Here is a 21,331-nt window from a genome sequence, read left to right on the forward strand (position 1 = left end):
AAGACAGTCTGTGCATGGTTATGAGGGAAAAAGTGAGAAAAGAGGTCCCGTACATAGGAGTGATGCTATTAGTAAAAGAATGCCTGCACTCAAAGAGCATAAGGAACACTTTAACATGGAGAAAAGAGTGGCTTTGTTAAGACTTTAAAGGATGGGTTTGTGAAGGGCGTTGAAAAAAGGTCTTGCATATTTAACTGGGACTGCAGTTTGCAGGGGCACTACCCATAAGCATTACTTGCAACCCCCTGCAAAGTTACTAGAAAAGAGTTTTGCTCAGAAACATCTGCCTATCACTCGGTGCGTTCCACTTTTTACATGCGGTGACATTTAGATGTTCTGGTACTGCCAATCCTGTCACAGAGCACATTTGCCCTTGGTGCGTATCATCCACCTAATTATCCTGGCAGTTTAGTCGGCTAGAGCTGAAATAATAATTATGGTATTTGTTCATTCATTCAATGGAATTTATTGAGCGCCTACTGTGTGCCAAGCACTGTTCTAAGTGCTAGGGTAGATACAAGGTAATCAGGTTGTCCCACATGGGGCTCACAGTCTTACTCCCCATCTTACAGATGAGCTGAGGAACAGAGAAGTTCAGTGACTTGCCCAAGGTCACCCAGCAGACAAGTGGCAGAGCCGGGATTAGAACCCACGTCCTCTGACTCCCGAGCCCGTGCTCTTTCCACTAATCCACGCTGCTTCTGCTGCATGGGGAGGAAGTCCAGTAATCTCAACAAAAGGAGAGAAATAAGCAGGAGGAACATATGAAATTTATATCAAAAAGCCAAACAGGGCAAATTGTTGCTTCTCTCTGCCCTGCCAGAGGACTTTACGCTCACTTGCACGAGTGCAGGAGAATTCTGGTTGCCAAGAGGCTGTTGGTGACTGGAAATGCTGACCAAGCAACAGGGAGTCAACCAGGCTGTACTGTAACTAGAGTTGCCTCCTGCATAAAAGCTACCATTATAGTTTTCTCCATAATCAGTTTCAAGAATTTTTGACATTCTTCCAATAATCCATACTGCTCTATTGTTTTTTTTAGAAGACAAGACATTTCTACAGAGTCATCCTTTGTGCTATTATGTAGAACTAGTTCTACAGTTTCTGTCAAATGATGTGGAGGGTGGCCATGGGAGAGGGTGGTTTGCGGGGGCAGGGGGAGAGGAGGAGGCTGGCAGCAGCTCTAGCAGGATCAGAGGAAGAAAGCTAGCTTAAAGGAGCTTCGGGAGAGAAGAAGTTGAAGGAAAAATGACACAGTGAGCGCTGGGTAGCCCAGCTCTACCGTTTTCTCCCCATCCCTCCCTGCCACATGGGAAAAAGACCCTGTTGTGGAGGGTTGGGGAAAGGCTTGGCTGGCCTCCTCTTGCTTCTCTGATAAGAACTGTAAGCACTTACTATGGTGCTAAACATTCTACTGAGCGCCTGGGGTAGACATGAGACAAGTCAGAAACAGTCGCTGTCCCACACGGGGCTCCGTCTTTCTCTTTCCCCATACCCGACTTTTTCCTCTCTCCTTAGCCCCCCTCACTCTTGATGATTATGGTATCTGCTAAGTGTTCACTCGGTGTCAAACAATGTTCTAAATGTTGGGTTGGATACCGCCCCTTTCGCGCTCAAGGCTCCTAATCTAAGAGCGAGCGAGAACAGCTACTGAATCCCCATTCTTACAGGCTAGGAAACGGACACAGACAAGTGAAGTGACTTACCCCAAGTCACAAAGCAGGCAAATGGAAAAGGCAGGATTGGAACCCAGGTCTTCTGACTCCCAGGCTGGGGCTCTTTCCACTAGGCCATGTTGCTTCTCCTTTACTCCTCTACCCACTGATTGTTGCATCCACTGCTCCCCTCCCCCTCACGTCCCCATGCCACCTTATATAAAATGCTTAACCTTTCCTACTTTCGAAAATGAAGGGGGAATAATACAGAGCAAGTGATAAAAACTGGGGCCAAATTAACGAATTTAAATGGGAAGTATGAATAAAGAGAAATGACTCATAGTTCAACCATGTCAAAATAATTTAATGATATGTCACCCACTGATTTGAAATCTTTTTTGGTCAACTTGCCAAAGCAGATTCAACTACCCATATATCTTCTGGAAAAGCAATTCAATTCATTCATTCATTCAATCGTATTTATTGAGTGCTTACTGTGTGCAGAGCACTGTACTAAGCGCTTGGGAAGTACAAGTTGGCAACATATAGAGACGGTCCCTACCCAACAGCGGGCTCACAGACTAGATGGGGGAGACAGACAACAAGACAAAATATATTAACAAAATAAAATAAATAGAATAGTAAATATGTACAAGTAAAATAAATATAGTAATAAATCTGTACAAACATATATACAGGTGCTGTGGGGAGGGGAAGGAGGTAGGGCGGGGGGGGATGGGGAGGGGGAGAGGAAGGAGGAGGCTCAGTCTGGGAAGGCCTCCTGAAGGAGGTGAGCTCTCAGTAGGGCTTTGAAGGGAGGAAGAGAGCTAGCTTGGCGGATGTGCGGAGGGAGGGCATTCCAGGCCATGGGGAGGACTTGGGCCGGGGGTCGACGGCGGGACAGGCGAGAACGAGGCACAGTGAGGAGATTAGTGGCAGAGGAGCGGAGGGTGCGGGCTGGGCTGTAGAAGGAAAGAAGGGAGGTGAGGTAGGAAGGGGCGAGGTGATGGAGAGCCTTGAAGCCGAGAGTGAGGAGTTTTTGCCTGATGCGTAGGTTGACTGGTAGCCACTTGAGATTTTTGAGGAGGAGAGTAACATGCCCAGAGCGTTTCTGCACAAAAATAATAACAATTATGACATTTGTTAAGCCCTTACTATGTGCAAAGCACTGTTCTAAGTGCTGGATGATCCGGGCAGCAGCATGAAGTATAGACTGAAGTGGGGAGAGACAGGAGGATGGGAGATCAGAGAGGAGGCTGATGCAGTAATCCAGACGGGATAGGATTAGAGATTGAACCAGCAAGGTAGCGGTTTGGATGGAGAGGAAAGGGAATTCAATGGGACCCAGATTGTCAAACAAGTTTCTGGGTTGCACTGGGGATAATGTTCTAGTGCAACAAGATTAGAAAGCAAGTGCAAAAATCAATTAAGGCAGTTACCCTCTTTGATTTGAGCCTTACTTAGAATCAATCAAGGATTTGAAAGTGGATAAATTTAAGGTGGAATGGAAATAATCATGAGATAATTGTAGTCAAGTGCTTCATGAAAGGGATCAGACTTCAACAGGAAAAAAAAATGACCTTTTGGAAATCCAATTTTACCAAAGTAAAGCCATTAGGAGGAAGGAACCAACAGGAAAAGAGGCAAAGGAGACCAAGCAAACTGGCTGACTTTCAAAAAGACAATCAACTGCAAACACAAGTATAAATCTGAACGGTTCATAAGGACAGGAAGGGTAACAAATACCAAAATTACTGAAGTTCAGAATGCTACAGAAACCAGAAAATGAAACTGGAAAACTGCAGATTATTAAAGAGGAAGTAAAGGAACATTACCATTGTATAAGGGCAAGATTAGAAAAGCCATGAGTCATAAACTGTAGCAGAGCTCCTGGGGGAGGGAAGTGGGGGCAGGGATCATGTGTACCAACCCTATTGTACTGGGCTCTTCCAAGCACTTAGTTCAGGGCTCTGCATACGGTAAATGGACAATAAATAGCATTGATTGATTGACATTTGTCAATCCTGTAGGGCAAGAGGAGAACCACAAAAAATGTTCCCCTCTCCCCCTCCCCTCCTCCTGTCCAGCAAACAGGAAGAGAAAGCTGATAATTGATGACTGTAGAAGTTTTTCCCCACAACTTCCGTCTAGTTCTTTTTTTCCCCGCTTTTGTTTTACAAAAAAGCTCAATTATGAAATTAAGCAGAAGACATCCCAATTGCAAAGGAATGTTGTTGGCAAGCTAAAGGTGGACCAGGGAAATTAACAGTCAATCAATTGCATTTATTGAGCACTTACTGTGTGCAAAGCACTATATTAAGCACATGTTTTGTCTTATGCCGTCGAGCCGTCTCCAGCCCACAGCGATGCCATGGACACATCTCTCCCAGAACGCCCCACCTCCATCTGCAATTGTTCTGGTAGTATATCCATAGAGTTTTCTTTGTAAAAATATGGAAGTGGTTTACCATTGCCTCCTTCCGCACAGTGAACTTGAGTCTCCGCCCTCGACTCTCTCCCACGCCTCTGCTGCCCAGCACAGAGGAATTTTGAGTTGTAGCAGATTGCCTTTCTTTCACTAGTCACTGCCCAAGCTAGGAATGGAATGGATATGCCTCTGCTTGACTCTCCCTCCAGTAGTCAAGACTAGCAGAGTACTAGAAACTCTCCAGGTGTGACCCTGAGAGGGGTACTAAGCACTTGGAAAAGTACAATACAATAGCATTAGCAGAGACATGACCCACCCACCAGGAGCTTACAGTCTAGAAGGGGAGACAGACACTACTGTAAATAAATAACGGATATGTACAGAAGTGCTGTGGGGCTGAGTGTGGGGTGAATATCAAGTGCTTAAAGGGTAATAATGATGATGATGGTACTTGTTAAGCGCTTACTATGTGCCAAGCACTGTTCTAAGCACTGGGTACAGATCCAAGTGCATATATAACAAAGAAGGGAGCAGGATTAGAGGATAAATGGGTCTAATCAGGGAAGGCCTCTTGGAGGAGATGTGCTTTTAAGAAGGTTTTAAAGGTGGGAATGGTGGGCTGTCATATATATACAGGGGGAGGGAGCTCCAGGTCAGAGGGTGGATGAGGGCGAGGGGTCAGTGGTGAGACAGACAAGATCAAGGTACAGTGAGTAGGCTGGCATTAGAGGAGAGGACTGGGTTTCAGTAGGACATCAAGTTCCACGACAGGGAGGTGCATTTTTTGTTATAGCACATTTTCCAGGCAAAATCCTCCGAAATAATGTATCAGGCAGGGCTTGAAAATATCTTCAGGAAAATCTCTCTCTCAGTTTGAATTACTAGATTGCCTGATCTGATGAGCAAGAGGAGAAGCCAGGGACGTGGGAGGCAGAATTTCCCTGTGAATCTGGGGAGGAAGGAACTCGGGATTTCCTCCCGAACCAAAGCAAGTGTGGGTGAACCTGGAGCTGATCCCTGTGGCAGGGGGACCCCAGTCTGGGCCACCACAGCCTGGGGTCTCCCGACCGGTCCTGTTGCTCCTGCTACCTCTGCCGCCCTCGGAGCTGTGAAGGTGGGGGGTAAAAGGGGGTGGAGCAGGAGAGCTGCCATTACTGCTGCCCTAAATAAAAAAATTCTTTGGCGCTGGGTTCCCCCCTTCTAGACCGTGAGCCCGTTGGGTAGGGATTGTCTCTATTCATTGCCGAATTGTACTTCCCAAGTGCTTAGTACAGTGCTCGGCTCACAGTAAGTGCTCAATAAATACGATTGAATGAGTGGATATGACTTGTATTTGTCAAGTGCTTACCATGTGCCAAGAACTGTTCTAAGCACTGGGGTACATACAAGGTAATCAGTTTGTCCCACGTGGGGCTCACAGTCTTAATCTCCATTTTACAGATGAGGTAACTGAGGCACAGAGAAGTGGCTTGCCCAAGGTCAGACCGCAGACAAATGGTGGAGCCGGGATTAGGACTCGGGTTCTCAGACTCCCAAGCCCATGCTCTTTCCACTAAGCCACGCTGGAGGAGGTGGTGGTGGGCATTCGTTTTATTTTAAAATAAATAAAAAATTAATCCCCTGGCACTGGTGAAGTCAGCTTCTACCTTCCGAGGCCCTAACCCTAACCTACCTCCCGCCCCCAGAAGAATATACTAATTTTGATTTTTCAGAAACATTCTCTCTGTCTCTAATGAAGTTTTCAGATAATGTCAGCAGGAAGTGCCTGGTTTCAAACCAATCCAGTAGTAGGGGTAATGGAGCTGGGGAAGAGGAGCAAATAAAACAATGTAGCTCAAGTTGGTAGCAACCAATCAAATGAGGCGGTTCAAAACTCTATCTTAAATTAATCTCTTCAACTGAGTGAGGGAAGATCAGAAAGGGGAACCTGGGTTGTAGTTTAGGCAGTCACCATCCCTCTTGTTCACCTGGAAATCAGCGATATAAGGTAGGATAATAATAATAATAATGTTGGTATTTGTTAAGCACTTACTATGTGCAAAGCACTGTTCTAAGCGCTGGGGAGATACAAGGTAATCAAGGTTGTCCCACGTGGGGTTCACAGTCTTAATCCCCATTTTACAGATGAGGTAACTGAGGCACAGAAAAGTTAAGTGACTTGCCCAAAGCCACACAGCTAACAAGTGGCAGAGTCGGGATTAGAACCCATGACCTCTGACTCCCAAGCCCGTGCTCTTTCCACTGAGCCACGCTGCTTCTCATGGGGTGAGGGGATTCAGTGCTTCACAAATGATGGTAAGGACTTTCTGTTTGATGCAGAGGTGGGCAATATTGGAAGAATATGTAGAAAAAATGAGAGTATTTAAATGAGCGGGGCCTGCTGACACATATCCTAAGGTGTGCAGGAAACGGCAGACATTGAGGAGCCACAAGCCTCAACTGGTGAAAACTCTGAGAAGAGAGAAGTCCTTGAGGATTGGAATAGGGTAAATGTGGTCATCTTTAAAAATAGAATGACCCTAGTATTTCAGGTCAGTTCAACACTGATCCCTGGGCCATTATACATATCAAACGATCAAAGGATCATAAGTCTACAGAAATCATCAATAGTTTTGGGTTGGTTTTTTTTTTAATTGTAGAGGGTGAAATTCATTTCCTGCTACATAAGAACGCTATTTGTTCAGACCAATGGTACATCCAGCTCAACATTCTCTCTCCAACAGGGGCAACTGGATGCTGCAGGAACTGTGCGATGTGATGGTGGCCCTCCATGACAGCAATCCTTAATGATTAGAGATGGATTATCTAACATCACTAATTTTTCCCCTCTATATTCCTAACTTTCCCTCCAGTCAATCATTACAAACTGCTTATCTTTGAATTTATCCAAACCCTTGTTAAACCTGAAGATATTTTCACCCTGCATAATTTCTCATGGTCCCAGATTCCACATGCTTACCACCTCCTGTGCGAAGAACTGTATCCTGTTTGTTTTTAACCTACCATCTTTCAACTTCAATGGGTCACTTCACGTCCTGGTGTCATGGAATTTGGTGAACAACAATTTGGCCTTTCCCCATCCCTCTCCCTTCATGATTATGAAGATTTCGATCATGCCCCCACTTAGTCTTTGATTTTCTACTATGAAAAGGACACTTGGTTCTCCTATACGCAGAGGTTATATTCCAAACCAACTCTGCATTAAGGAAAATTCACATTTCAGTATGGCCGCCTTCACCAACGCCATGCACACAGCACTGCACTGTGCTCTATCCAGATTGATGCTCACTGTCAGAAGAACATTTCTTTATTCCCCAAAAGTGTTCTTTCCAAAACAGATGGTGAAAACACATGCTATGGAAGAACTGAGTATATCAATCTCTCTGTACCCTTGATCATCTTAGTTGCTCTTGTCTATATCTTCTCCAGTTCTATTATTCCCTGAAGAAGAAAAGGCAATCTAAACTCCATGCAACATTCCAAGTGCAGACATACCATAGCTTTTGCTCTGACAATGAATAATTAGGGTATTTGTTAAGTGCTTACTAGGTGTATGCTGAAGTAGATACAAGATAAACAGTTTGGACACAGTCCCTGTCCGGCATGGGGCTCACAGTCTAAGTGGGAAGTAAAACAGATATTAAATCTCCATTTTACAGGTAAGGAAACTGAGCAAAAGTGCTGAGAAGTAGCAGGGGAAGTGCTTCAGGGTGAAGAATTACAAGGTAAATGCCCAGATCAGGGAAAATAATCCAGATTACTACTACGTGATGATGATGGGCTCTGGGTTTTCGGTCATGAATCAGGAAAAGGGATACTGGAGTCACTACTGATTGCTCTGTCAAATTTATCATTTGGAGCTGTGGCCGCTGCACAATAATAATAATAATGATGGCATTTATAAGCGCTTACTATGTGCAAAGCACTGTTCTTTGAAGAGTCAAATAAATGCTTGGGGCTTGTCAGGAAGGGGATAGAAACCACAGCACCTAGTGGAAAAAGTGCGGGCCTGGGAGACGGAGGATTTGTCTTCTAATCCTAGCTTTGCCACTTGTCTGCAGCATGGCTCAGTGGAAAGAGCACGAGCTTTGCAGTTAGAGGTCATGGGTTCAAATCCCAGCTCCGCCATCAGCTGTGTGACTTTGGGCAAGTCACTTAACTTCTCTGTGCCTCAGTTACCTCATCTGGAAAATGGGGATTAAAACTGTGAGCCCCCGGTGGGACAACCTGATCACTTTGCAACTTCCCCAGCGCTTAGAACAGTGCTTTGCATATAGTAAGCGCTTAACAAATACCATCATTATTATTTCTAGACTGTGAGCCCGTTTTGGGGTAGGGACCGCCTCTCTATGTTGCCAATTTGTTCTTCCCAAGCTCTTAGTACATTGCTCTGCACACAGTAAGCACTCAATAAATACGATTGAATGAATGAATAAATGCTGTACGACCTTGGACAAGTCACTTTCCTCATCTGCAAAATGGGGATTAAATACCCATCTTCCCTCCCCGTTAGACTGTGAGCAACAAGTGGGACAGGACATGTGTCCAACCTGATTATCTTGTACCTCCCCCAGCAATTAGTACACTGTTTGGCACATTGTATACGCTTACCACATACCACAACTATTATTATGAGGGAAGTGATCTTTGCTGAAGCCTTCCAGAGATCAGTTCTGGGGCTGGTTCTGCTCAAGGAAAAAAATTATTGGTGACCTAGATGAAAGACTGTCAAATCTGATTGCTAAATTCACAAACGAGACTAAATTGTAAAGGGTTGCTATCACTTTACAAGTCAGGAATCAAATTCAGAGTGACTGTGATCAATTCACCTTGTAACCTCCCCAGCGCTTAGAACAGTGCTTTGCACCTAGTAAGCGCTTAATAAATGCCATCAAAAAAAAATTAGAAAAACAGTCCGACAAAAACAGGATAAAATTCAACAGGGCCAAGAGCGGAGTAGTCCACCTGGGGAAAAGTATACGAGACAACTGCAGGGCAAGGAAAAGCTGGCTAGGCACAAGAACAGCAGAAAAAGATCTGAGGGTCACAGTCAGCCACAGTCTGAATAGAAGTCATGAAAGTAGTGTCATATTTTTTAAAAAAAGCCAACGTGGCACTGGAACATATTAATAGGAATATGACATGCAAAAGCCAGGAAGTAATACTTCCTCTACACTCTATACTGTTAGACTCTTATTAGAGTATTGCTTGGTCACTGAAGTTCAAAGAAGATGGAGAAACTGGCAAAGTTCCAGAAAAGAGACACAAAAATAATAACCAGAGGGATAGAAAATAGACCCTCTGAGAAAGTTAGAGGAATTGAAATGATTTAGCCTGGAGGAGGGCAGACCAAAGGATGCCTTAACGGTCTTCAAGTGTACAAAGAGGCTCCTGCCAAGCTCTCTGCCCTGCCAAAGATGAAGTGGCCTGAAAGCTGGAGAAAGGTCAGTTGTACATAAAGAAAAACTTCACGATTATCGGTACTAAATCCATAGGCTCCCGGGGAGGTTGTTGAGCCTCTGTCCCTTAAAATCACAAAGAAATGAGCGGATAGTCATCAGTCCTGAATGGTGAAGTAATTCACCACCCTGGAGGCAAAGGACTGTTCCAAACTGCTCTGTGGAGTCCATATGGTAGGTCTTTCTGCATTACATTTTATCCCATCTCTCTGTGGCAGATGTTCTTTAACCCTACAAGTTCACAGGTTGATGAAAGGGAAAGGAGGGAACTTTGTTTATGGGCAGGTAACATGACTGCTAATTCTGTTGTATTCTTCCAAGTGCTTAGAACAGTGCTCTATACATAGAAAGCACTCAAATAAATACTACTGATTGTTTTAGTGCCTTTCGTTGAGGCACCTCAGTTATCTGGATTGGTTATTAAGAGGAATCTCCTTCCTGTAGATCTTTTAAGATACTACTACTAATAACATAATAACTTTAATTTGTTAAGTGCTTATCATATGCCAAGCACTGTATTAAATGCTGGGGTGAATAGAAGACCATCAGATAAGACAGAGTCCCTGTCCCACACAGGACTCATGGAGGAGGGAGAACAGGTACTGAATCCACATTGTACAAATGAGGAAATCGACGCAGAGACAAATTAAGTGATTCGTCCAAGATAACACAGCAGGCTAATGATGGAGCCGGGATTAGAACCCAAGTCCCCAAACTCCTGGCCTGTGTGCTTTCCTCTAGGCCATGCTGCTTCTCTGCAATACAATAGATAATACCCATAAACTTGGCATTATCCCCGACTCTGCCCTTTCATTCAGCCCACATAGTCAACCTGTCACCAAATCAATCAATTCAAGCAAAAAATACACACAGGGTTTCATTTAAATCCTTTTCCTTGGGTTACTTCATAACTCAATCTCTATGAAAATGTCCATTTCTTCTCTCAAAGATGCCATTTGGGATTGAAATTTTTTCTTCAGAGAGAACAGACTTGGAAAAATAACGAGCCGCCTTCGCACATAGTAAGTGCTTAACAAATACCATCATTATTACAAGAGCTAGGCAAGTTTGTACCTGATCCCATTCTACCACCTCTTCTGTGGAAAGGAAGCTTACTCCCTGGCCACTGTACAGAACTGATGTGCTGGATAGCTTTGGGTATTAAAACTCCATAAACGACTAATGTAGTTTCTCTCCTTAGATCTCAGAGTTCAGCAAGTGAGAAACTACTCCAACTTCTTCCAATAACAGACAGGATTAAGTGTGAACGCACTGTTTAAAATTGTAGTCTGTGTCAATTCTCCTCTTCCTATGCTGGAGCCGACAAATGTTAAAAAAAAAGCAGCAGCAGACTACTCTGGGGGAGTGGGCAACATCTGATAAATACAAATTTGACACGACAGGATTTCCTCTATTGATAATCTCACTTAACCTCTCTGCCTCCCAGAATACTGTGAGGATTAATCCAATTTGGAAAGATGCACAGCTCCCTGCAAATTCTGAGTATCCTTTCAATGAACACAGCACCGGGCTTTTCAGTAGATATGTTTAAATGATCATATTAAACAAACATGATGAACAGGATGTTTTCTGTTCAGCGACAACACTTTGGGACCCAGCCAACTAATGATCCTCCAGAATCAAGGCCATCCTTTCTGTTTCTTAAGTTAAAGGAAACAGCTGTACTATGCAGGGCCAAGATAACTCCCTCTGGGCTTTGATGGATTACAGCTCCCATAGAACGCCACTATTAGATGAGAGCAGATTTCTAATCATTTCATTCCAAATAAGCATGAATTACTAGGCAATTATGATTAGAAGATGAAATCCACAGAAAGGAACTTTTCGTCCAAGGCCAGTGATGGGCAAGGGTGTCAGCAGCCCTGCACATGCTTGTTTTCATACTCTAGACATAAATGAAATAAAAGCCAATGAATACTGTGTTTAAAAGGAAACAAACATCTTCTGACAATCCAACATTACCATCACCTTCCATCTTTCATTCCCCCCTTCAGTAATTTTAGACTTCTTCTTTAATTGCTGCACCACTAATGAAGAGCTGTTTTCAAGTAAGTGGCTTGTGTTTTCTTGACAAGAAGTTACTGTTTGCTAACAGTAAGTCTTTTCTAACCCATCTTTCCCTTCTCTGTGCCTATGCTTTTTGGTACCATCCTGCTATTCTTTAATATTAGTAAGCTCAGTTGCACTGCTTTAGCTTACCTTATACTACCTCCATCTTCTCACACACCCCTATCCCTCTCCCCACAGCATAAAAGGAGACTCCCAGTTAGTAGAGAACAAAACTGCAGTGAGAAGCTGCTCATTGGCTAATAAGTGCCATGGGACAGAAAGGACAACGGCAAACATGGAAAGATTCCCTCACCGCAAGTTAGAGGCTGAGTAGCATTTTCTGAAGTGGATTTGGAGGGATTAAGGTGAGGAGGAACCTGAAGGCTTCAACACCCCCATCAACTCTGGAAACACAAAACCGCTTCCTTAATAGGATGGACCCTCCGGCCAGGGCAGCAGTGGGAGAAATGACAAGCAACCCAATGTGCTTTTAACTCGAAGGTTCGGTTAACCAAGAAAGCAGCTAAGAACTCCCCCTTGCTGCCCCAAGGGTATGAGGAAATTCCTCTACAGTCAACCTCAGAGTTCGACTTGTCTCAGTGGTAAGCTGACCCGCCCAGATTCTGACCCTGGACATTAGGGAAGTTATTGGTTACACTGTTTCATCTGATTATTTCTATATTTCCACGGTACTGTCGCTAAGCAACCTAAACCACGGCTTGAAACAGAACCACCTCTTACAAGGGAGGTCCCAGAAACAGATCCGGGAAGGTATCACTTTTGTCTTGGGTCATGCAGTATCTCAGAACATATTCCGGTATTATCTACCAGTAGGTTCTATCTCTTCTTAGCAATCATAGCACAGAGACTGACATCAGGAAGAATGAGGTTATCATCTAAGATGATAAAGGTTAGAGACTGCCCCCTACATTATCTCAGCCTGGACCGATCAATCAATGGTATTTACTGAGCACTCACTTTGTGCAGAGCACTGTACTGAGTGATTGGGAGAACATGACACAAGGCAGTCAGGAAAATAAGCAGGCAAAAACCAGATATTAGGCTTAAATTTAACATATTCTGGCATTCCCTCTCCATCTTTGGGTTTTCATGGGAATCTACTTGAGGGGTGATGGAGGGTGTTCACTGTAGACGGACGAGACAAGGAATGGGAGAGGAACGGGAGAAGGTGTGGACAGCTAGGGGGTGAGAGCCGGTGGGGCCAATGCAGATACTGGTTGTGGGTTGAAGAAAACTGAAAAACAGCAGGCCTGAAAAAGTCACCCAAAGTAGTCACGATCCAGAGGAGTAAGAAGAAGAGAAGCAGCATGGCTCAGTGGAAAGAGCCCGGGCTTTGGAGTCAGGGCTCATGGGTTCAAATCCCGGCTCCGCCAACTGTCAGCTGTGTGACTTTGGGCAAGTCACTTAACTTCTCTGTGCCTCAGTTACCTCATCTGTAAAATGGGGATTAAGACTATGAGCCCCCCGTGGGACAACCTGATCACCTTGTAACCTCCCCAGTGCTTAGAACAGTGCTTTGCACATAGCAAGCGCTTAATAAATGCCATTAAAAAATGGCTCTGACATATATGTAGAAGTTAATGCCAGCTATTGCTGAGAGAAGAATGTTTTGTAGGGCCAAAGGTTGTTTCTAATCCATCTCCAAGGATGCATGAAGAATAATGTCCCTCTGACAACCAGACAGAGTTTAACTACCAGGAAATGCTGAGGAAGCACTTCAGCTGTTGTTACTCAACACAACCTCCCGGCAAAGTGACTCTGATGAAGCTGCACTGTAACTCAGGCTGGGCCAACCTGTTTAGGGTGGGAAGCGGCATCCAACCAGGAGCGGAAATCGGGGCCACTCCTCGTCTGACTCATCCTGGGAAGGGAGTGGAGGAAAGGGGAGGAGAAGGAAGAGGACAAACAGAATAGGAGGTGGAGAACGAAGAGGAGACAGGCGCTAGAGCCGAGAAAAAAGGAGAAGACGAAAGAAGTGCCAAATAACCCAAATGAAAAGAGGACCAAGAGAGGCGGCGACTTGGAAGTCACCGGCTTAAGTCAGGGTCGCGTCAGGCCGTAAGCAGTCCCATTATCATCAGCTCCTGGATTTAAGAGCAAAACCCTGCTCTCTGATCCAGGGGCATGAGAGAAGGGGACTGCTTTCAAAGCCACACTAAAATAAGTCTCCTCCTCTCTTCCTCCACCCCTCCACCTCAGTGAGGGATCACAGGGATACCTGGGTCCCATTCCTTACCCTCCATCAGTTACTCTCTTGGGGAGCTCATCCATTCCCAGAGCTTCAGCTAAATCTCTCTAGAGGCAACTCAAATCTATCTCTCTAGTCCTGCTACCCAATCCTGCATCTCCTGTTGCCTCCAGGCTATCTCCACTTGAATGGCCCACCTGCATCTCAAACTCAACATGTCCAAAACAAAACTCTTCATCTTCTCCCAACTTTACCATCTCATTGACTCCTGTGACTCAAGCCTGACTCCTCACTGTCATTCCGCTCTCATGTCCAATCAACTGCTGCTAAGACCCCTGCCTAATTTTCCTCAAAAATATCCCACGGATTCATCCTTTCGGCCGAGCATTTGTCATGCCACGACTGGACTATTTCCCCTCCCCTATGCACTTAGTACAGTGCTCTGAAATACGGTGAGCACTCAAATACTATTGACTGATTGGTCTTCCTGCCTTTGGCCTCTCCCCACTTCAGTCCATACTCCACACTGCTACCTAAATCATCTTCCCAAAACATGTCTCAACATACATCTCCCCTGGCCTCAAAACCCTCCAATGACTACCCTTCTCCCAAGCAAAAACTCTTTTCCATTGCCTTCAAGGTGGAACACCAGCTCTGTCCATTACCACCAGCATTATCAATGGTATTCTTGAGTACTTACTGTGTGCAGAGCACTGTACTCTGTGCTTGGGAGAGTACAATAGACTCTTCACCTTACTTATCTCTCCTTACCTGCTACTTCCCTGCTCTCACTCTTCATTCCGCTCATGTCCACCTCTTGGATGTGCCCTGCTCTAATAATAATTGTGATATTAATAATAATAATAATAATAATAATGGGATTTGCTAAGCGCTTACTATGTGCCACACACTGTATAAGCGCTGGGGTGGATATAAGGTAATCAGGTTGTCTCACATGGGGCTCACAGTCTTAATACCCATTTTATAGATGAGGTAACTGAGGCACAGAGAAGTTAAGTGACTTGCCCAAAGTCATACAGCTGGCAAGTTGAGGAGCCTGGACTAGAACCCACATCCTCTGACTCCCAAGCCCGTGCTCTTTCCACTGAGCCATGCTGCTCCTTATCTTATCGTGTGCTTGCTAAGCACTGCTACAACATAACAGTACTCTGCACATAGTAGGTGCTCAATAAATACCATTGATCAATCAATCACTGATAAGAGCAGAGAACTGATAAGGAGCTTACAGTCTAACAGAGGCATCTGGGCCTCTGGTTGGAGCACAGTGATTTAAATAATTACACAAAGGCAAAAATATAATACTTCATATAGTGACTGTGGTTCAAGGAGACAATCGGGTTGATTAATTCACTTTAGTATTGGAAGGGGCAAGGGGACAATCAGTTTACCTGGAAACAACGCTGTAAATGGGAGTAATACTTTCCTCACAAGAGAAACAAAATGAAGTTATAAGTAAAAAAGTTTCCAGGATTCAATGCAGCACTGCAAAGACCACTTGCTGTGTTAACACTGACTCCTGGAAGAAATGATTTCTGTTGTATCTTTTTCATTGCCATACACCCAGTAATAATAATAATGATAGCGATCATTACCATTATTATTATTGTACTCAAGTACTTACTATGTGCCAAGTACTTACTATGTTCTAAGTGCTGGGGTAGATATAAGTCAATCAGATTGGACACAGTCCCTATCCCACATGGTGCACACACTCAAACTATGTGCTTGGCACATAGTAAGCGCTTAACAAATGTCATCATTATTATTATTAATCAATCTCCATTTTACAGATATGGTAACTGAAGCCCAAAGTCACACAGCAGACAGGTGGTGGAGCCGGGATTAGAACCCAGGTCCTTCTGACTCCCGGGTCTGTGCTCTATCCATTAGGCCGGACTGCTTCTCTAGAAATTCCTCACAGGAGTGGGCCTTATCAGGACTAAGAGCTCCTGCCTGGGGTTGCCAGGTCAGTCAGTCAGTCATATTTATTGAGCACTTACCGTGTGCAGAACACTGCACTAAGCACTGGGAAAGTATGACATAATACAATGGACACATTCCCTGCCCACAACGAGCTTACAGTCTATCGGGTCACCAGCAGTCAGAACAATCTACTCCTTGTGGGCATTAAAAACCTTTGAGTTCAACACCCTGAGGAAAGTATGCACCCTTCTCCCCCATGCTTGAATCCCCCAGGTTGGTCTCTCTCCCCCTCAACAAGATGAGAAGTGTATCATGTGACACTGTCCTGTCTATGACTTAATCAGTGGTATTTATTGAGCACTTATTGCCTGCAAAGCCCTGCCCTAAGTGCTTGGGACAGCGCGAAACAACAGAGCTGGTAGACACGTTCCCTGCCAGCTTAAAATACGTAGATTCAAATTTCTCCCTTATCCCCTCAAGTTCTTCCACTAATGTAGCTCTCTAGATTTTGATCACTTTCCACTATTTACTTAATTCTCTATGCATAATAAGGTCCTACTGATTTCTTAGTAATTCAGACCTCACTTGCTGGGTAAAGGTAGCTGAAAGAACATGGCCAGAGAAAATTTGGCCAAATTTTTCACGGATGCTGACTCAATGTTCCTTCTGTCACAATGGCTGCTTCCTGGGTATTTTAAAGTCCTGTCTCTCCCCATTCCATACGTCACTCCTCTGACCAGATCATCTTCCTACAAAAACGTTCAAGACATGTCACCGTGCTCCTCAAAAATCGCCTATCCACCTCTGTACTGAACAAAAACTCCTCACCATTGGCTTTAAAGCACTCCATCACTCTGTCCCCTCCTACAACCCAGCCCACATACTTCGCTCCTCTGGTGTAAACCTTCTCACTGTGCCTCGTTCTTTCCTGTCTCGCTGCCAACCCCTGGCCCACGAACTGCCTCTGGCCTGGAATGCCCTCTCTCCTCAAGTCCGCCAGCAATTATTCTCCCCCCCCACAAAGCCTTTTTGAAGGCACATTTCCTCCAAGAGGCCTTCCCAGACTGAGCACCATTTTTCCTCATCTCCCACTCCCTTCTGCGTCACCGTGACTTTCTCCCTTTGCTCCTCCCCCCATCCCAGCCCCACAGCACTTATGTATATATGAACAATTTTATTTATTTGTATTGATGTCTGCCTCCCCGCTCCCCCTTGACTGTGAGCTCGTTGTGGGTTGGGAATGTCACGGTTTATTGTTGTACTGTACTTTCCCAAGCACTTAGTACAGTGCCCTGCACACGGTAAGTGATTAATAAATAGGATCAAATTAATTAAAATTATATTTATCCCTACCCATCTATGCATGAATAATTATGAATGTCACCATGGCACCTGGGTGTGTGGTGGCATTTTTAAAGAAAATTCCTCATTACTTATATCAAAAACGTCAGTGTCCAGAATCCTTGAAAAGGCGGATTTAAATCTGGTTGAAAAATATGTCCACGGAGACGCTGATAAACCCAGATTTGGAGAATTAATAGGAATCTCTTTTAATGATATGCAAAAAAAATCCTTCGTTTCCATGATCCTTAGACAAACAAGGCGTTTGTCGGGCTTTGTGGTGAGGGGGCAGGTGAGGGGGTTGGGGTTTTTTTGAAGTCACCTACTACACTTAAAGTTTGACTTTGGATATAAATATGAATGAGACATCCTTTTATACAACAGAAAAAAATAGGCAAGGGCTGTGTAAAATATTTATGATACTTTGTTTCCATCAACAAAGTCGATATGCTATTTGGTGGGATCAGCAGAGCCAGTCATCAATAGAGTATCAGGCTTCCAACTAAAATTAAATATCAAGCCTGTATATCAAGCCACATTCCTGACATGAAACGGCTAAATAAAATTGCTTTTTGCAAAGTTTTAGGTTACGGTATCTTCCCTAGGGAACAAAGCCTTTTCCTGCTCTGACTGATGTTCCAAGCCAATTCTATGGTGAGAACAGTGCGGCCTTTGGAAATCAAGGGCCCAGGGCAGAGGGAAATAAGTTGTAGCAAATATATTAGGAAGGAAATGAGACAGGGAAGGAAGGAGGGTGGGAGAAAAAAAGGAGGAAGGAAGAGAGGAAAGATGGCCGCTGCTGCTTCTCTTCTCCCTGCTTATTCTGATCACAGTCTTCTACCTAGGCTGTCTCAAAGTTAAGAGGGGGGCTGCTGCTGGCCCTGCACAGTGGGACCCTCCCAGGCTGAGGGCACACGCCCGTACACAGCCTGCGTTAAACTAGACCTGAGACCGGATTGATGACAGTAGGCTAGTAAAGTGGGGGAAGAGCAGAGCATTTGTTGGAAATCCTACAACCTCAAGGTGAGGGAGCATCCACTGACGATTCAAAACAAAAGGAAACACTTTTTTAATATATATCTGTTCAGCGCTTACTATGTTCCAAGCACTGTACTAAGAGCCGGGGTAGATAAAAGCTAATCAGATGGGATGTAGTCCGTGTCCCACATGGGGCTCGTAGTATTAATCCCCATTTTAAAGATGAGGGGACTGAGGCACAGAGAAGTAACTTGCCTAAGGTCACAGAGCAGACAAGTGGTGGAGCTGGAATTAGAACCCAGGTCCCAATCCTGGGCCAGGGCTCTATCCACTTGGCCATGCTGCTTCCCTTCGTCACATCACGGGTGGTACGTAAGAGGCTTGAAAGTTGTACAGGCAGAAATTAATAGTTTGGATAGATTCATGGATGAGTAGTCCATAATGGGTTACTAAGTGGGACAGTGAAGGATGTTGGCGAGTACATTCCCAATAATTAAACTGGACGTCACAGAGGGCAACCATTACAGGGTTACACCAAGTAACCTGTTGCCAGGCAGCGTGGCCTAATGGAAAGAGCACAGGCCTGGTAACTAGAAGAACCTGGGTTCTAATCCCAGTTCGGCTCGCTATGTGACCTTGGGCAAGTCACGTAATTGCTCTCTGCCTCAGTTTCCTCAACTGTACCGTGGGGATTAAACCTGTTCTCCCTCCTACTTAACCGTGAACCCCATGCGAGACAGGGACTGTATCTGACCGAATTAACCTGTACCTACCCCAGGGCAGAACAATGTTTGACACACAGGGAGGCAGCGTGGCTCAGTGGAAAAGAGCGAGGGCTTTGGAGTCAGAGGTCATGGGTTCAAATCCCGGCTCCACCAATTGTCAGCTGTGTGACTTTGGGCAAGTCACTTCACTTCTCTGTACCTCAGTTACCCCATCTGTAAAATGGGGATGAAGACTGTGAGCCCCCTGTGGGACAACCTGATCACCTTGTAACCTCCCCAGCACTTAGAACAGTGCTTTGCACACAGTAAGCGCTTAATAAAAATGCCATCAAAAAAACACAGTAAAATACCACCAAAAGGGGAAAAAAAGGCCCCTCTAGTTCTGCTTCAGGGAAATTCCCGCTTCTGACCGTTTTTCTTTATTCATTCCCCCCTCCCAGTCCACAGCACTTCATTCATTCATTCAATCGTATTTGAGCGTTTATTGTGTGCAGAGCACTTATATCTATATCTGTATTTCTTTATTTATATTAGTGTCTGCCTCCCCCTCTAGACTATAAGCTCACTGTGGGCAGGGAATCTGTCTGTTTATTGTTCTATTGTACTCTCTCAAGCGCTTTGTACGGTGCTCTGCACACTGCAAGTGCTCAATACGACTCACTGACTGACAAAATGATGTTGGGTTCATTCAATCATATTTATTGAGTGCGTACTGTGTGCAAAGCACTGTAGTAAGCGCTTGGGAGAGTACAATATAACAACGGACACATTCCCTGCCCACAACGAGCTCACATCCGCCAAGCTAGCTCTCTTCCTCCCTTCAAGGCCCTACTGAGAGGTCACCTCCTCCAGGAGGCCTTCCCAGACTGAGCCCCCTCCTTCCTCTCCCACTCGTCCCCCTCTCCATCCCCCCGTCTTACCTCCTTCCCTTCCCCGTAGCACCTGTATATATGTATATATGATTGTACATATTTATTACTCTATTTATTTAACTTGTACATATCTATTCTATTTATTTTATTTTGTTAATATGTTTGGTCTTGTTCTCTGTCTCCCCCTTCTAGACTGTGAGCCCACTTTTGGGTAGGGACTGTCTCTATATGTTGCCAACTTGTACTTCCCAAGCACTTAGTACAGTGCTCTGCACATAGTAAGCGCTCAATAAATACGACTGATTGATTGATTGACAGGCCAGTGCTCTGAGCCAGGAATGGCACAGTAAATGGTCTTTACAGGTAGGCAAAAAACTCACCTCTCCTCTGTGAAGCCTCAGATTGCCCCTGCCTGGCCCCAGTAACTCCAATCACTTCATTAATCCCTCAACACTGGTATACATTGGTGCTGCCACATTTAGGGATCTGGCATCCAAAAGGAATCGCGGGGAAACTCCAATAGGGTTTTAAAAGCTCTGAGCAGCTGTCCACTGATGACAGGACCAGGTTGCAAACTCTCAAAATGGGATTAGCATATTTTCTTCACCTCCTGACCCTTCCTCTGCACTGACTCCCTCTCGGCCTTTAGGGGAGACAAACTAGAAGTTTTTTCCCCCAAGGTGAGAAGGGAATGTTAATAAAAGACACAGAAGGCCATGGCAGAGTGTTTCAGTATGGAAGAGTTTAAGAATCACTGGTAATAGTATATGATGATGATGATGGCATTTATTAAGTGCTTATTATGTGCAAAGCACTATTCTAAGCGCTGGGGAGGTTACAAGGTGATCAGGTTGTCCCACGGGGGGCTCACAGTCTTCATCCCCATTTTACAGATGAGGGAACTAAGGCACAGAGAAGTGAAGTGGCTTGCCCAAAGTCACACAGCTGATAATTGGCAGAGCCAGGATTTGAACCCATGACCTCTGACTCCAAAGCCCATGCTCTTTCCACTGAGCCACGCTGCTTCCCCAAGTATATAAATTCAGGTAGAACATACACCTGTTTCTGTCTTGGCTATCTCGTATTTTCACATTTATCTGTTGTTTTGGGTATCTGTCCCATTTAAATTGTCCTCATCTCTATTATAGGCAATTACAATGAGGAATTACGAGAGAATTCAGAATTCATGCTACGAGAAGTAGCATGGCCTAGTGGAAAGAGCACGGGCCTGGGAGTGCTCTGGAAGGATCTGGGATCTAGTCCAGGTCCGCCACTTGTCTGTTGTTGGATCTGGGCAAGTCACTTCACTGTGCCTCAGTTACCTCATCTGTAAAATGGGGATAAAGGCTGCAAGCCTCTCGTGGGACAGGGACTGTCTCCAACCTGATCTTAATCTACCCAAACACTTTAGTACATTACGTGGCACATAGTGAGCACTTAACAAACACCATAAAAAAAAAATTCAAAGGCAAGGTCCTTGTCCTTGAGGAACTTAAAATCTAAAATAGGGAGAGGCAATTCACAAGGAAAATTTCAATTCACCAAGACAAACCAGGAGAAAACTACAGCAATGATAAACGATATAAAAACAACTGCCTTTCTTCAGGCAAGGCCTCTCAGGGCCAGATTGCACCTCCTCCCCATTTTGTG

The 21,331-nt window shown here is 44.7% G+C and overlaps 1 protein-coding gene and 1 non-coding gene across 2 annotated transcripts in view; both read right to left on the minus strand.

Moving 5' to 3' along the window:
* Positions 1–21,331, minus strand: part of OSTF1 (osteoclast stimulating factor 1) — a 53,044-nt gene that overhangs the window by 25,953 nt on the left and 5,760 nt on the right. The window lies entirely within an intron of this gene.
* Positions 4,208–4,345, minus strand: LOC119948449. Its single transcript, XR_005456844.1, has one exon. It is a non-coding gene; the product is annotated as a small nucleolar RNA SNORA7 (small nucleolar RNA).

The sequence above is a fragment of the Tachyglossus aculeatus genome, chromosome X4 (assembly GCF_015852505.1).
Source record: "Tachyglossus aculeatus isolate mTacAcu1 chromosome X4, mTacAcu1.pri, whole genome shotgun sequence".
Classification (NCBI taxonomy): Eukaryota; Metazoa; Chordata; class Mammalia; order Monotremata; family Tachyglossidae; genus Tachyglossus; species Tachyglossus aculeatus.